Source organism: Sciurus carolinensis, chromosome 13, assembly GCF_902686445.1.
Source record: "Sciurus carolinensis chromosome 13, mSciCar1.2, whole genome shotgun sequence".
Lineage (NCBI taxonomy): Eukaryota > Metazoa > Chordata > Mammalia > Rodentia > Sciuridae > Sciurus > Sciurus carolinensis.
Genome location: NC_062225.1, coordinates 70256563 through 70272859, shown reverse-complemented (window position 1 = coordinate 70272859; position 16297 = coordinate 70256563). Strand labels below are relative to the sequence as shown.

General features: G+C 36.2%; 1 protein-coding gene across 3 annotated transcripts in view; it reads left to right on the top strand.

Moving 5' to 3' along the window:
- Positions 1 to 16297, top strand: part of Lclat1 (lysocardiolipin acyltransferase 1) — a 190624-nt gene that overhangs the window by 124290 nt on the left and 50037 nt on the right. The gene's annotated exons all lie outside the window — the stretch shown is intronic.

Genomic DNA, 16297 nt, shown 5'->3' with positions numbered 1-16297 from the left:
TATATTATTCTGATGGGCATCTGTTATGGGTGATTTATTTCACATGTACCTCTTATCACAAAATCTCTCAGTATGTGACCATGTAATTTTTTTCTCAGTGCTGGAATAATCCAAACTCAGAAGTAAGATGCTAACTTAGAAGAAATAGTTCTTCTGAGGAAGATATTTTTTTTTTCTGTTTTTTGTTTTCTTTATTTTAATTACACAGCTATAATAAATACATAATGTAGTTGTCATAGCACCAAAAGTTATTTATATTCATCATCATCTCTGGTGCTTCATTATGTTTAACAATAATAGCTTAATTCTTTTATTTCAAATAAGTAATTATTTGGCCCACCCATTATTTGATTTTGTTGTACATTTTGTAAGTCAGTTACTAAGTTGTAATCATGCAATAATTACTTTCACCATTGGGCGGCACAAGTGTATACGTTTGAAACAACTTGAAATTAGGCTACAGTAGCTATGAGAGAAGGATAAAACACTTGATATTTGTTTCATAGTATGTCTTATTTGAGATAATTTTGTCTTCAAGCTATTACAGTATTCATGGATAGATAAGAATTATTTTTAGATGCTTCTATGTATATCAAACAATAGAGTTAAGTGCTAGATTTTCTGGCATATTACATAGTACATAGATATTATGCCAAATAATTATAAGATTATTCAGTACAAAGAGATTACATAATACTGAAATGTCCAGGTAAGGCTTCTGAAAGATGTCGAGTTTCCCTTGGACATTAGAGAGTACTTGCAATTTGGATAGGCAGAGAAAACAAGATGGCTAAGAAAGAATAGAAAACAAGATGGCTAAGAAAAGGCACAGAGTCAGGACCAGTATGGACCTAATAGGTCACCTAGGAAAAAAAATCAACCTGACAGAGCTAAAGACTGGTTGTGAAACAAGAGACAGTATTTTAAAAGATTGTTTGGAGCCTATAGTATCAAAAAACTTAATACCCCAAGTAGTCCCAACTTTAGTTTGTCTCTTTCTAGAGGAAGTAATTTTCCTCTACACATGTTCTCATTTGCACTGAGAAAATTGGAAGCAAAAGCAGTAGACTAGTCATAGATAGCTCAGTCTTCATCAGCACTGTCAGATCATTTTAACTTCTTGGACTTTTTGCTTAGTTCACTACTACGTGCTGATAATCCAATCTGTTTGTTGTCTCTAGTGGCTTTGTCTAGGGAACCAGCAGAGGCAATCACTGTATGTGGCTCACATTCCATTTGTTTTAGTCAGTGAGCCTCTCCCAGGATTGCATTTCAGTTACCCTTCCTAACAGCCAGCATGTGACAGAGGGCAAGGAAGAAAGGCAGACTGAGAAACTACTGAAATATTGGGTGCATTATATACCATGCACTCTGACCTTTTCATGTGGCTTTTTATTGCTGGAAACCATTTATGAAATACAAGAAGACCTTTCCCTTATGTTTAAAAAAAAAGGTTATTGTACAATAGACCTTTGACATTTGCTAGAATATTTTCTGAGACCTTTTCCATTTCCTGAAATTTGCAAATATCTTTGTAGATTAGCAGTTGACTTTCTGTTGAGGTCACTGTACAGGGAACAAAACTTGTCTATTGATGGTGATAAATAAAATACAGTAAAATACTGATTAGTGGGTAAGTACTTAGGTCACCCAACTGACTTGGAGATACACACATGAAGCAGAAATTATTCAAATTTGTCTTAGCAGAATAATATATGAGCACATGTTAGAAATCTTAGGGGGTCTCTTCATGTCAAGTCTTCAGGTGCTATGATTTAGCTCATAAATGGCATTTCATTTTTTTTCTCTGTTCATTTTAACCCTCCCTCACCCCCAATAGCAAAAAATATCTGAGCTGCATATTTAGGACAGATTTTGTCATTGTGTTTAATGAAAAGACATAACCATCTTAAAAAAAATGATGGAAGCCCTATGTTTGTAACCTAAAAATACCATCTGACATTTATCAAGTACCTACCTTATGCAGGGTCTGAGGTGTGCACATGTTTCTTTACTTGTTGTAGAATCACCCATTCAGGTTTGCAAAAACACATGCACCCAGGTCCAGCCTCAGAATCACCCTAGTGGTGTCACCCTGAGCTCATAACTACCCTCTGCCCTCCAGCCGCCCTCATACATATCACTTAATTCTCCCAACCAGACCAGGCAGTAACTTGCCCTGTGCTACACCTGATTAGACTGGCTCCTTTTTCCAAGATTTCTCTGTGATCTCCTTGACTGCACGTGAGTTTTATTTAAGTGGAAATATATATAAAGGATTTCCTTTATTGTAACCTCTTAGTTTTTCTGATTTACCAATTCCTTCTTCATTTTTCTCATCCTTAGAGAACACTTGGGAAACACACTTATCTTCAAATACAACAACAATTATGTAACATTATACAAATAGGTTGTTTCTATAATAGTAATTTCAGAATGTTTACTCTAAGTACCTTGACTTCCTTGTTTACTTGCTTTATATTTCTAATAGAGTATAAACAACAAAAATGACAGTCTTCTTTCAAATTATGGGTTTACCTTTTTCTTTGTTTTAGCCATTAAGTCTCAGAAATAGCTCTGTGATTTGATTTTCTGAACACTGATTATTTTTGTTATAAAAAACATTTTTTAAAAAAGGCAAATTAGTTATAAAGAAGAAAATAAAGACACCCATGGTCTTGACCAGTTACTTCTCAGAAATATTGTGCCATCCTTTAACATAGTCTTCTTGATTTTTTCAGATATAGCAAACTTAGAATCAAATCATATATCTTGTTTGGTAAAGTCTTTTAAATTAGTACAGTGTGAACATTTTCCCCATCCTTACGTAATTTTCCAATATGTTGACATATGCATGGTATTCTACCAGATTACTGTTTAGTCTCTGTTTTTCAAAATTAAAGTTGTTTCCACTTGTCTACTCTTAAAAATAATATCAAAGTATGCAAAAATCTTTGAATATTTCCTTAGGATAAGTTTCCAAATAAAGTTACTGAGTTGAAGAATATGTATTTTCTTATTTTGAGTTGAACTTGGTAGCCCATCCCTGTAATCCCACCAACTCAGGAGGCTGATGCAGGAGGATGGCAAGTTTGAGGCTAACCTCACCAACTTACGGAACACTGTTACAAAATAAAGAATACAAAAAGGGCTGGGGATATAACTCAGTGGTGAATGCCCCTGGGTTTAATCCTCAGTACCACCAACCAAAAAAAGGAAAAAGAAAAATATTATTTTTATGATCTTCATTCAACCACCAAACCCTGTCATTGTTGCCTTGGAACCATCTCTGAGAGACAGCTCACTTTCCTGTACTCCCCAAGACTTCCTGACTAATTGGTCTCTGGTTTCTCCTTCACTAATCCATTTTAGACTCTGGTAACAGCCAGCCTTCATAAAGTACCTTTCCAATGTAATCATTTATACATTTGTTTAGAAATTGTTCTTGAACACCTATTTTCTTGAGAATTGTAAGATTTAGAAAACATAATTACAATGCAGCATCATAAGAAATGAAAGTGGAAAGTGTCTTGAGGACATGAAAAAAGGAGAGCCTATCTGTACCTGAGAGGTGGCACTTAAGAGGTGGCATATGAGCTGAAACTTTAAGAATTGGAAGGCACTTAGGCATTTAAATATTTGTGTCAGTTCCATATTCACTGATCAAGACTTTATAACATGATTTTAATCTGCTTTTTAAATTTTCTCACTCAGAATGCTCTTTCATGCAGCATGAGCCAAACTATTTGAATTAGCTGGCCATTTCTGACTGTGCCTTATGCTTTTTAAATTTGCCTCAGGCCATGTCTGTCCAGATTAAAACCTCTGGTGCTTTGCTTTATTCTTTGACCTCCAAATATAAGGATCTTCCAAGAGTTCATTCCCAGTTTCCTTTTTCTCTCTAATAGGACTTAGCACAGTAGACTGTTATTAATAAGTGTGTTAATACATTTTACTTCACCTTCCAGGAGGACAGCAAAGACCATCTCACCTAGATCAACATCTAATGAACACCTTTCCACTTTTATCTTCTTTCCCTTCTTAGCAGCATTTGGCATTTTTGGTTCTTCTATCTTCTTGATAAATGTTCTTCATATTTTCTCCTACTTCTCTGTTCTCTTTAAAATACCTTTGCAGGTTCTCCTTACCCATCTCTTCATTGAATGTCTCTGTTTATCATAAGGTATTCCAGGTTTTTTTGTTCTCATTCCACACATTCTGTCTGGGCCCTGTGCTCATGACACCTAACTATAAAAACCCCTTCTTACTTCAGAGCTATTATGTACCCTTTGCTACTTGGAGGTTCTGCAGGCACCCCAGCTTCAGCATCTACAATTGAGCTTGTCATTTTTGTTGAGACAGCTTTTCTACCTGTATATACTATGCTGCTGTGCTAATGATAATGATAATTGCTAACCCTGAGTGCTTATGTGATTCATATAAATTTGCTCATTAATTCTGGAAGGAGATATTACTATCATCTCCATTTTATGCATGAGGAAACTGAGGTACAAAGAAGTTGAATAACTAGTCCAAGATTTCCCAGCTTAAGTGGCAGAACTGGGAGTTTGGCTGCAGAGCCTTTGTCTCAGCTAGTAAGGTTCATGACTCAGTTGCTCAAACCTGAAACCTGGGATTCATTTTTGGTTCACCTCTCTCTGCCTTTCTCCCATACAGTGAAATCCCAAACAAGACCTTTCAGTTCACATCTTAGATGTCTATTTCTGAAATTAATCCTTTTTATTTTTACTGGCATCTTGATCTAGGCATCTGTTGTATCTCCCATCATACATCATATTACTGCCCAGCTGATTTGCTAGGTCTGGACTTGCCTTCCCCAGTCCTGGGTTCACAGTGCTCCAAGGTTAATTCTACTTTCTTTAACATGGTTTACCAGCTCTCTGACCTGGTCCTTGCTTACTCCTCTGGCCATGTCTCCCGTCGCCCCAGTTGCATTATCTATTCTATCCCTATTGAACCACTTTTCCTTTCCCAAGGTGCCTCCACTCCGAATCTTCTCCATTATAGCCATACTCTACTCAGTCTGTGGATTTCACCTGATACAACAGTTCCTTCTGAAAGCCTTTCAGCCATCTGTGGCTTGGTTGGGTGCCTTGCTTAATGTTCCCTGTATGAGTCCTTTTCCTATTACACCTGCTATATATACATTTTTCTGCTGTGTTATCACTTGTGTAGTTGTCTACTTTGTCCATTAACTGTTTCCTGACCATAAGAATCAAGTCTGTTTTGTTGACTGTACTTTGTTTGATTGTTTTGTTTTGTTATTTTTTTCTTCAGCCTTCAGCACAGGGTAATGTATCCTGGCACATTCATACCAAAATGGTGCCTTGTACATAGTAAATACTTTGCTCAGAGCCCAGGTCCTGGTCTCAACCTGGCCCTGGCCTTTTGGTCTTATTTTTTGTTGTGACACTGTATCCCCTTTTCATGTAGGACTTGCTTTTTTCATGCTATTTCTTCTAAACTGTCCCCAGTCATATGTCAAGTTCCTATTAGTCTCTTGGACAGTCCAAGCCTCTCCCACTTCAAACAATGTCCTGACCTCTAGATTATTGGGGTTCCTTCCTGTTCTCATCATACTCTGTGCATTTGTCTTCATCACTTTTTTCATGTTCTTACAACCATTTTTTTTAATCCATCACTCCTATTGAACTGTGAGCTTCTTCAGGATACTGTGTCTTATTATTTTTTATACTGAGTCCCTAATGTGATGTCAGGATTGTTATAGACACTTAATAAACTTACAGATTTTGTGCAGTTTCATGGATGATCTGTTTAGTGTATCTCAAACATATATCTAATTAACAGTGCCCCTACCCACTTCTGTCCAGAAATCAGATATTTGGCAGATTTTAATTCCTGTGTAACTTCTTGATTGTAAAAGAGGTGAGATTTATGACAGTACCAGAGGGTCATATGCAGACAATAAGTGCTATCTTAAGACACTCCTCTTTTTAGAACTACTGAAAGATAAAAGGGTGAATTCTTTTTCTTTTTTAGATTACATATACCATTAGAAGAGAACTACAGAAATATTTATAACTTAATAAGGTCTTGGCATTTGATCATATAAAAATGAGTATATAAATGTGGTTCTTAATTACCATTTCCATAATTTATTAATATTTCTATCCAGTGAGTTTCAGAGTCTAAGATGGTACTGAAGTGTCAGTCATTATAACTTTGTGCCTCTCTGTACCGCTTTACTTAAGCATGAGAAAAATTCTGTCATGGGGGTCATATATTGTTTTTCTAAGGCCAGCCAGCAATAATAAATGCCCACCATTGTTAAAAGATATGCCTGGATTACAATGACTGAATGTTTTATGGCACTATTAATAAAAAACTTCCCAAAATATTATGTTCTATTATTAGTCAGATGATTATTTTTATAGATGAGTGAAAATTACATACTTGTTATTTTTATTCATTAAAAAGCTTATCCTATGCCTAAATATTGGTGTCCTGTTTTAATGTTTACATTATTTTCTTAAGAGTAGCACCCTGAAAAATGCTGATACTGTGACATTTACAAAATATATTTATTTTAAAGTTCAGAATTGTGGAAGAAGCTTCTGTAAGTAAAATTTGTAGAATTGCCTTTGAGTGATAACTTCTGTGGACTGTGCACTGACCATAAAAAATATTGTTACATATACTGAAATGTTCTCTTAGTTTGCCTCTGAAGGCAAAAGTGGGAAATAAGAAATAGCAGCAGAGGATTCGAGTAGCTAAGCTGTCACAGTGGTGGCAGCACTGTGGCAGATGCGCACTAAGTGTTTGTCTTTAGAAAATTGTTTGAAACAAAATGTATGAAAGGGTTTCAGGCGACCACATGTATGTAACAATATACTTCCGCTTCCTGTTCATATGAAAATCAGATTCTCAGTAAAGATGAGATTTTGGCCTAACTCCAAATCCTGTGGACCCTTGAATCCAGAAATTCATCTAAACAGGAGCTTATGCCTGCCTTTTGGTTTTGTATAGTATACAGTTTCATTATGAATGTATCATATTTCTTTTTTGGGTTTGTCCAAAAAAGGTTCACCTTGTTTTTCCTTTATTTTGGGCATGTGTTCATTTCACTGTTTTTACAGATTGTACCTTTTCGCTTTGAGCTTTGTAGATTTTTCCATCTTCCTTATTCAGAATATTCTTTCTTCATTTTTTTTCTAGTTAGGACCTTTTCTTGCATTTCTAAAAAATAAATTTGATATTTATTTTGTGTCCTGCAAAGTAATATTAAAACAATACTAAGTCTTGCTGGTGTGTGTGTTTGTGTGCGTGTGTACATGTAAACCAAGTTCATTGCCTTCACTTTTTAAAAAAAAAAAATTCTGATCGAAAAACAATCCTACAGTGCTGGGTGCAGTGGCACACACCTGTAATCCCAGCAGCTTAGGAGGCTGAGGCAGTAGGATCTTAAGTTTAAAACAGCCTCAGCTACTGAGGCCCTAAGCAACTCAGCAAGACCCTGTCTCTAAATAAAATACAAAAAGGCCTGGGGATTTGGCTCAGTGGTTGATGGTCCCTGGGTTCAATCCCTGGTACCCGCCCCCGCCGCAAAAAAAAAAAAACCCTCAAAAAACAAAACAGTCCCACGGAACATGGAAATAAATATAGAAATTGCTTACTTATAGATGTTGAAAATTATCTGATTAATCTGCTAAATGAAAACATTATTTTCTTCCTTCAGTTCTGCTTAGATTATTTTTGTTGTACAAGATTATTTTACTTACATATAATAAAATATAATATATATATGTGTACATATATGTATGTGTGTCTGTGCATGTCACATAGGCTCCCAACACTTAACCACTTGACTGTGCAAGCACCCACACTGGCTTTGTCATAGAATCTGGGCTGAGCACACTACTTCTGGTGCAATTATCATAAACTGGCTCCTCCATTTACATACAATATGAGGTGTTAAAAGACTGTAAGTGTCCAGTTCATCTGCCTTCACCTGCTGAAGCCAGATGGGAGAGGAAAGCGAATGTGCAGTGGCTTTCGCCCCTCCACACAAGAGGATTCCATCTGACCACATGCAGTCAATTCCATGGATTCTCCAGTTTGGTAACTACTGACTCTGAGAATCTGTCAGGAAGCGCATGTACATGACATGCAGATGGTAGTGTTTTATTTTGCGATAATTAATAACAATAAAAAATTCAGTATAGTTCATTCATTATTCACTCACATCATTATTATTTAAAAATAGTGAAACCACTAATATATAATTGCTTCTCAGTCTTTGTTTTAGAAAATATTTTTCCCAGTTAGTCTCATTTGATGACAATAAACTTAACAAATAGAAATCCACAGTGCATTGGTTTCTTTTCATTGTAACATTTTATCTGAAGAAAATAACTTCCTTAAATCTCTTGACAGCAAGCTTCATGTTTGTGTTGTTCCTCTTTGTCTTTGACCATAACCATTGTCTTTGTTGTTCATGCCTGACTATGATGGCTAAACTTCTTTTCTGTAACATGTCTAAGTATTATTAAGAAAATATCCATATGTGATTTCTTTTTTAATTTTATTTATTTATTTATTTTTGGTTGTAGGTGGACACAATACCTTTATTTTATATTTTTGTGGTGCTGAGGATTGAACCCAGGGCCTCACACATGCCAGGCGAGTGCTCCACCACTGAGCCACAACCCCAGCCCTGTATGTGATTACTTATTATTTATTACTCACCATATTTAACATTTTAAAATGACCTACAGAGCATAGGTGTTTGTGGACTTTTGAACAACCCTAGCCTTTGGTAATGTTGGGATGCCACACAATTTTTTGGATATTAAATGAGAGAAATTTGTGTTGAGAGTCATTTGTCTTATCTGTAAGTTAGTATCTACTTTCTTCAAAATGATAGAACTTCACTTCAAAAACTCCCAATTCTTTGGATTAATTTTGCATTAAATGAAGTCAGAAAGTAGTTGGGGGTTCCTTGTATTAACTAGCAGAACATTTGAGACTCTTGCACCAAAGTTTAAAAATCTTATATTCATAGTTTATTTATGATGTATATCTTCCCTTTTTTCCTCATAGAATTTTAAATAGCCTTTTGGCAGAAAATAAAATAAGTGAAATGTGGACCAGAGTGCCAATACCAAGGAATAAGTATGTGTACATAGAGCTTGAAGGGAAGGCATGTTATTACTGAAGCTAAGGAAAGCTGCTTTAGTCAAACATAAACCTAAGAACTGACCTTCTTAGAAGTCAAGGCACAGGGGGCCTTCCTGTATTCTCCTGATTATATTAATTTCTTGGTGATTTATAATGACAATAAGCTCTTTTCTAGGCAGTTATCTTTTCTCTTGGGTAGTAGAACTATCAGCCAGCATTCCTCAAAGCTGGACAACCAAGCATTCCTATTTTTGTGAACTGTTCTTAGATGGCATTATTATACAAGATCTACCAACTTGACCATGTATGCTTCTACTCAGAAGAACTTTATACTATTTCTGGTGTGAGTACATGGAAATAACTTAGAATCCTTAATTCATAGTGCTTAAAAGGAAATTGAACATTCTTTTCTGGGTCATAAGCTATACTTGTTTTCATCTAGAACAATGTCTTAACAAATATAATAGGTACATAATGTTAAATCCAAAGGAGATTTCCAAATACTTTAACAATTAATTTTGCTTATAGAAATTAGTAATAGCCTTTCTGATCAGTAAAAGGCATCTTTACTATGTTGGTTCATTACTATGTTGGTTCATTATTATTTTCTTTAGTAACTCAGGTAGACTGTATCCACTTCTATGTTATTAAGTCATCTTTAATGAAGGTTTATATTATAATACTTTAGAAATGGGAATTGGTAAGAACTGAAATAATTAGGAAACACTGAGACTTGACTGAGTAGGTAGATAGTTTAGGCAAGGGAAATGTAAAAAACTTGTCCGGTATATTATCTTTTTAAAATTTTTTTTTTAATTTTTTAGTTGTAGATGAACATAGTACCTTTATTTTACTTATTTATATGTGGTGCTAAGGATTGAACCCAGGGCCTCACACATGCTAGGCCAGTGCTCTGCCACTGAGCCACAACCCTGGCCCCCTGTGTATTATCTTAAAAATTAAATTAAAGTGTATATATTTAGTACTGGGGGTGTAGCTCAGTGGTAGAGTGCTTGCCTAGCATGCAGGAGACCTTGGGTTCAATCCCCACTACTGCAAAAAAAATTTTTTTAAATATATCCATTTAAATAATCTAAAGAATATGTCTATTATAAATACTTACAATCTAAATCTTAGGTAAGACCTATGTCTTATAGTGAATATCTTGTAATCAAGGCATACTGGTGACATCATCACAATAAAAATTTGTGATGAACACATCCCTGTGCACACATTTGTTTTTTTGTTTTTATTTTTGTTTTTGTTTTTGTTCTGTACCAGGTATTGAACCCAGGGTGCTTGACCACTGAGCCACATTCCCAGCCCTTTTTAATATTTTATTTAGAGACAGGTTCTTGCTAGGTTGCTTTAGGACCTCACTAAGTTGCTGAGCCTGGCTTTGAACGTGCAGTTCTCCTGCCTCAACCTCCCGAGCTGCTGGAATTACAGGCATGCACTCTAATGCACAGCCCTATGCACACATTTGGAAAGTCTGTGTGTCCACTGTGTGATCCAGTGCCACAGGAATAACATACAAGTACCAAGCAGAGAAGGGTCAAGGTGGCTAATAGAGTGTGGAGTCCAGGGAACTGGGCTTTGAATTAGGTCCTGTGGAATGATAGGATTTGAATTGGTGAAGAAATTGAGAGAGTACAGTAAGGGTTAGTTATCTTGCTGTGGAGACTGGCTGGGTTGGAACCCGGAATTCATTTTATTAAGCAATGAGAGCTAAGTTAGAAAGGTACTCTTAGTTGTCAGAAAGTCTCACTCCTAATAGAAAATAAAGGGAATCTGAAATAGTGGGAGTTGTGAAGGTGGTACTTAGGTCTTTATGCATTCTCCAAGACTGGTGAGCAAATTGTTCCCTTCTCAGTATTCTAAAAGAGTTTATTATTTTCCTAAGCAGTTTACTACTTACCCTTAGATAAAATAAGATCTCTTGGCTTTGTCATCATTATAGTTATCCCAAAATAGTATCTTATTTTGAGATTTCTGCATTAATTATGTTCAGTTTAAAAGGAGGCTCAGTAAAAGTAATTACACTTCATGTTTTTTACATCTCCTTTGAACCACAAGTGAGTTATTTACAGACTGTATGATGGCATATGGTAGGAATAGAATATGATTCATCCAAATTACAAAGATGTTTCCTAGGAAAGAATCATCGAAGAAATATCTTATTTATATCTTTACAAATGATTTTGAGACTTAAAAAAAAACTTGCCTTCTCTATATATGACCGCAGTGGTCATAATCTATCTTCAAGTATTGATTTGATACAAATCAACCTTTTTTAGCAGTAGTTGACCTATCTGCAAGTTGAATACTCACAGACTTTAATGGATCTACATTAAATCTATATGGATATACATTCTCTGTGGTATCAACAATTCTTCTGGATTTTAGGAACCAATAACATCTATGGACATAAAATCTGAGGAGAGTCCTTTGGGTACAGCAACTACCATATTTTTGGTGACCTTTGAGAATAATTTCATAGGAATGGCAGTGACAGGATCCAGATTTGAAGTGGAATGAAGACTGATATAGGTGGAGATAATTTAGATGACTCCTACAAAGAGTTTACTGTTAGAGTGTGCTAATCATCAACAGAAGGGAAAACCAATCGAGGATGAACAGGGGAGTGGAGTATTTTTAAAGGATGAGAAGATTTAGTGTAGGAAAAGCTGAAGGTGAAAGGATTAATGGTGGATCTATTTTTGAGAAATCAGTAGGGCATGAGAATGGAAATAAAGTTAAGAGGATTCCTTGTTTTCTAAGGCAGGAGGTGAGATTAAACCTGAATAGATCTTTTGGTTCATAGATATTTTTGGTTTATGCGACAAGAAAGAGAGGGATACTTTGCTGGAAAGCTCTGATTTCTCTTTGATAATAGAGGTTAATGTGATAATGATGGGGGTGTAGGTGATAGAGGTGATTTTAGTAAGAGTTTGGAACAGTTATAGAAAATGAGAAAAGGAGGCTGTCCAAAACCAAGCAAAAGCACTGCCAGATTCTCTAATCTCAGTCTATAGACCCAGTCTGAGTTCCACCTTTCCTATAGTGGTGATGTCACTTTCCTCAACTGGCCCAGCTTCTTCCGCCCCCAACAGTACTTCTCAGCCATCAGATTTTCCTCATTTTCTGTGTCCCACTCATAAGATTAGCTTTTGGTTGCTTTAGCTAGAAGTTCTGTCAGTCCCCTCCTAGTCTTCTACAACAGTGGGACCACTCTTGAGTCACATTATTTACAAATATAATTTATTTTCTTTACTAGATTTGAAGTTACTTTGGGGCAAGAATATGGGTCTCTCTGTTGCTTGCCCCTGCCCCATTTCTTTCTGTCCTCACCTACTCATCCACCCCAAGTTTTAGCCCTTCCTAGGACAGTGGCAATAAGTTGTTTAATACATACTGAATGAAAAAAACAATGATAAATGATTCAAACTCACTACAACCAAGTTGTATAAGAAACCAAATTATAGGAAAGTAAAGTTTGTCAGAATTCTTTACCAGGGCTAATAACCCATAGGCATTAACTTGGAGAATATTATCTTATACAGATATATAACTTCCTTTTCACAAGAGAGTAAAATAAATTTGTAGGTGATTATTTTAACTTGGTGGCTCAAGATATTTAGTATTTAACTTAATTTGCATTCTCTTAACCATTAGGAGCCCACTCTAAGTACAGTCTCTTTTGTGGCCAACTTCGCTTATTATACAGCTTTTCCCTTGGTCTTTTCTAATAGTTAGGATGCAATGCCATAATGTACCATGAACCCAAAGATTCCTTTTTAAACTTCTTCCTGGTAGACTTTCTTTAAAATATCTTTTAGTTTATTTCTTGCTCAGTGACTCATTGTACTGTGTTGAAGGAACTCTGTGTACCAACTTCAGTATCTTGTGCTGTTGGCCTTACAAGATTTGGCTAGGAGAGAAAAACTCAGGAAGAAAATATCAAAGAGGGAGCAATTACAGAAAATAGGGATGCTACATGTTGCAAAGTATGATGGAGCATGCCTAACAATTCTTCATTTTATGCCGCCTGTGTCCATTGGCAAGTAGCTCATAACATTTCCATAAACTGAAGCAGACGTCTGTTCTCTTATAAAGGTCATTCTTTTTGTGACTTCCGAATTTTTAATAATTCCGATCTTTGTATTCTGCACATCATTTTCTTCCCCTGTGAACTGGTTGGTTCATTTTACTTCGTACTCAATTAGCTCTTTGATGTTCTTTATTGAAAGTTGTGGCCCACACAAATTTAAAATAAGCTAAATTAGCCAACAGAAGTAACCAGATATTTGATTGGTTATTATTTAGAAAGATATTATTGTTTATTTAAACTTGATATTTAATCTTATTACAGAAGTTGGTTTCTATAAATTTCTACATTTATTTGAGGAGCTAAACCAGAACGTTCTCAGGGGCTTCTAATGCCCCTTTTGCCATTTTGTCTATAAAGATACATCCAGCAGTTACAATTCAAATTTCATTTCCGTGAACTTCAGTTTCATAGGCTTCTTTGTTTCGTTGACATGCCCTCCAAACACAGCCTTCTACCTCACCATAGTAGCAGTGTTATCCTGAGTGCCATTTTCCTGTCCCAAGCCAAAATCGCATACTTCAGTGTTTTTCTTCCTTTCAGTAATACTGATACTCATATCCAGATTCTCCCACCTCAGCCCCCAGTGCAGTCTCTGGCAAAGTGTTGTCAAAACATTGTACTCTCACCTTGGGGAATGGTGTTAAGAGCAGATAAACTCTCAACTTCCAGGTCTTTCTGCTGAAATCCTCTAAAGTGAACCAGTATATTATCAAATGAAGTGAATAAAACATGGAGAAAAGCAGAAATGTTAGAGGCCCGTTGCCATCATTTCTGTGATCGTCTCTGTGAACACTATTAGTTACCCAGTAGATTTTTCAGGTACCTAAGTATTGGTCTATATATGGTGTTTTATTTGGATAGCCACTCAGAATTTAGCTTTGTTTTGATTTTTTTGTTTGTTTGTTTGGTTTGGTTTGGTTTGTACTGAAATTACTGAGTAGAAATGTTTGGAATATGCAAGAAGATGAGAAAAGAGGGCCATTTCTTCTAGGAATCTTGCTCTGATTCTGTCAGCTAAAAATAATTGCTTTTCCCTAAATTCCTGTAGCAGTCGCTGTACTTCTGCAGAAACACCCCAGTTCGTGTTGCAGTTGCATGTGTGAACCCCTTTTCTCTATACTCTTAGCCTGTTGACTGCCCTGCTTGTGCTTCCTTCTTTTACTTGCCCTCAATACATGACATGTAGCTAAAACAGCCTTGTTGTTGCCATTCTTATTCTTAACTGTTCTGCCTGACTGATTCACCTTTCTTTTTTTGGGGGGTTGGTGTTGGGGGATACCTGGGATTGAACCCAGGGGGGCTTAACCACTGAACCACATCCGTAGCCCTTTTCTTATATTTTACTTAGAGAGAGGATCTCCCTAAGTTGCTGAGGCTGGCCTTGAACTCACAATTCTCCTGCCTCGGCCTCCTGTGTCACTGGGATTATAGGCATACACCACCGTACCTAGCCCATTCACATCTATAATGGCTTTAATATTAAGGGGAGTTTCTTGTAGAATTAGCGAATCCATTCAGAATATGGTATGTAGATACGGTAGATACAGATATCACATTCTTAAAGAAGGTTAAAAAATGTCATTGCATTGTATGGTGCACAGCTTAATGGCTTATGATCTTACCTGACAGTATTCTGGAAGGTTCCCTAGCTTTCTGCTGTAATCCTTTCTAGCTCATTGTACATAATTGGACACTGTATTTTCTGTATAGCAGGATTCGGTTGTAGTTGCTAATGCAACTTAGGAAAAAACCTCACCATGATGGCAGTTGGTTCAACTTTTATCTTCCTTAGGGTCATCAGACCTCTATAATAATTAGAATCCAGAAGAACAGGGTACACTCTAAGACTCTAACATAAAGCTCTTGTGTTGTCAGTGATATCCTTTGCTTCTCAAGCACATCATGAAGCATCAGTGAGCTTCCCAACAGTGTTATTTGCTGCCTGTGATTTGGGAAATTGGAAAAGTTTGCCAAAGGAAGAAAATAGCTATAGTAATAAAGAACCATTACCATATTTCAGAGAACTCTGGGCTGTCTTAAGGACACAAATAAAGGTAAAGTTTTAGATATCAGAATGACTTTGTATTAGCCAAGTTATAATTGCTATAAGGTAAATATGGGATAAATAAAAAATAGTCTTGATCATCAGAGTGATGGGCTCATTTTTCAAACAACTACCTTTGTGTTGACCTTCCTGTCTGCTTTATCATCTTTGTTAAAACAGTTATCTCCTGGCCCTGTGCTGCTTCTCTATTGTCCTTTCAAGTGAAAGCTCTTCATTTTCTTATAACTCACTACCTACAATGATCTTAACTCACCTCTGACTTATCTACCCTGGGGATTTATAAAAAAAATCCTGTTTTGTTTTGTTTTGTTTTATTTTGTTTTTGAGTTGTTTGAGATCCAAATGCAACAATTCTGATATCCTCACAGATATCAATCAATGCTTCACTGCATCCTCTGCCTGTCTTTGTTTCACTGAAGAGGGTAGACTTAGCAATTAGCTCAGCCTTCCCTCTCACCATCTTCTTAGGTAATTTCATCTACATGATAACCCAGTCAACCCAGTTTTTGGATGTCATTATTCATGCTACTTCATACTTTGGATCTTGCCTTCTGGAATTGTTCCACCTGTTAAACATTAAATTGAAACATGTTACTCTCTAGCCATAATTTCTTATATTCCCAACTGTCAACAAGTTGCTCCTCTTCTACCTATTCTTTGCTCTAAGTCAGATCTTTCTTCCCTTAATACCTGTGTATACATTTTCCCTACCCATTAACTTCTTTCTGCCTTTACTTTTTTCCACCTTTGCTTTTGTACTCTGTAGTGTATCCTTTCAACCATACGCTTGCTGGTATCCTCAAACACCTTAGCCCTGTTGCCCTTGAGTGGGACACATTTGGCAGAGGTGCAGTCTTGGGTCTTTTGTATACCTGCACTGGCTCCTTGCTTTGATTTCCTGCTGGAGAAAATTCCCCAAATCATGCAGATTACAGCCAAAGTAAAAATTCTTGGTTGTAGTA